Source organism: Monopterus albus, unplaced genomic scaffold (assembly GCF_001952655.1).
Source record: "Monopterus albus unplaced genomic scaffold, M_albus_1.0 scaffold243.1, whole genome shotgun sequence".
Classification (NCBI taxonomy): Eukaryota; Metazoa; Chordata; class Actinopteri; order Synbranchiformes; family Synbranchidae; genus Monopterus; species Monopterus albus.
Window position 1 is genome coordinate 163,862 of NW_018128123.1, and position 2,028 is coordinate 165,889.

The window sequence follows — 2,028 nt, forward strand, 5'->3', positions numbered from 1 at the left end:
CAGACTGACTCGTCACCGTCTCGGATGAGACCAATGACCGTTGTGTCATCTGCAAACTTTAGGAGCTTGACAGAGGGGTCCTTCGAGATGCAGTCGTTGGTGTAGAGTGAAAACAGCAGAGTGGAGAGCACACGTCCCTGGGGGGAACCTGTGCTTATTGTCTGGGTGCAGGATGTGGTTTTCCCCAGCCTCACCTGCTGCTCCCTGTCTGTCAGAAAGCTAGTAATCCACTGACAGGTGGGGGATGGTTTTCTATAGCCAGTGATGGTTTTCAGGCTCCCCACACAGATGAGGGGTTGTTGGCTGAAACCTGAGTTTTCAGCTTTTCAGAGTAGCTCCAGTTTGCTGCTCTGATCTCCCTTGTCAGTATGTTCTTGGCCTGGCTGTACAGAGCCCTGTCCCCACACCTGTAAGCCTCCTCTTTGGCACGACGAAGCTGCTTGAGTCTTGCTCTAAACCAGTGCTTGTTGTTGTTAGCATATTCATTCAATGCAGTTTCTTATTGAGCATGTTTAAAATGCAAGTAAGATGGCATGTTTCTTGGGATTGTTTTTCATATTTTAATTTGCCAACCACTACCACTCTGGCTTTTAAAAGCTGAAACCTTCAACAAAGTTAAATTTAATTTTAGCTTTGGAAAAACTGCAGCTGCTTAATTCGGTCTTACTAGGCCTACTATTCTTAATATGTGCTTATTATTCTTATTGCCCTCTGATCGGTCTGCAACACCTTAAAGCCATTAACATTTTCTGTGATGTGTCCCACTGTAGCCTTTATGGCAGTTCAGGTCATATGGGGTACCCAAAATTGCCCCCGGGGTTATCGCGTGCTTGTGCTTGGGAGTGCGATTGAGTGAATGGGCAAATAGTGTAAAAGTGCTTTGAGTGTGCTGCGATGCATAGGAAAGTGCTGTACAAGTATAAGACCGTTTACCAGTTAGACCAGTCTAGAAATTTGAGGTTCAAACTTGCAGTGGTTGCTAACCTGGAAAACTGTCTGGCCTTTCTTGTTGCTAAAAGCTTGTGCTAGTCACATCCAGAGATGCTTTTCATGAGCTTTGCAAAAAGAATTTGATTGTCCTTTAATTCCTGTTAGATTTCATGGAAAAGTCGTATTACTCTGATCATTTACTGAAAATAAGCGGTTTACTTGGATTTGTACTTATGACTTTAACAAACTAAATACTGTTGCTTTTGTTATTAATGCAGTTTTTTCTCTAAATTGCAGGCCAGGAGACATGCTTTATAAATGAAAATAATTAATTAACGAAATTGGAAAAACACAGTTTTTCCAATTCCAATACTGTTTAACAGTAGCCAGCGTATATCAATAACAGCGAGCTTCAGATCGCTCAAAATAAAGTATGAAACTCAACATTTAACTAACCTCATAGAGTTTATGCAGGCGTGGGGTTTGCTCAGTTCACCTGGAAATGTCGTCATCTAAATAACACCCACTATCTGGACGTGGACCAATTGGATGTAGCAAAAATCGATTTTCGGCGTCACTCAACTCACGTGGACCAATCACAGAGAGGTGCTTAGAGCCAGGAGGGTGGGCTTGGGAGTGTAGCACCAGCCGGGTATCAATACATACGAAATTAATTACCGGAGGCAAGGGCGTCTTCTTTTCAAAACAAGAGCATGCAACTTGATACTACAGGAAACAACACCAAAACGGTTTCGTTATAATTGCGAAATGAAGATTTTTTTTCATCCGCAAAGTCGGATACGGTTATCTTCATTGACTAATGTATGTGTATCGATTGGGATGCAATACGGTAATAAAACCTTACTTTGAGAATGTCATTCTCAGAACATTTGTTTTATAAATGCATTACATTGTTAATACATCCATTTTTTTTGTTCTTTGTTTTTAATTTGGTATTCGCTCAAAAACAACTGCCAATGCACAGTCGGTAACAATACCTGTTGGTTGGCGTTGTCTTATTCTTAAATGCGAACCGGAAGCGGTATGTGTGGTTACAGTCAGCTTGACAGTAGTTGTTCTCCTAGCAGCGGCTCGAGC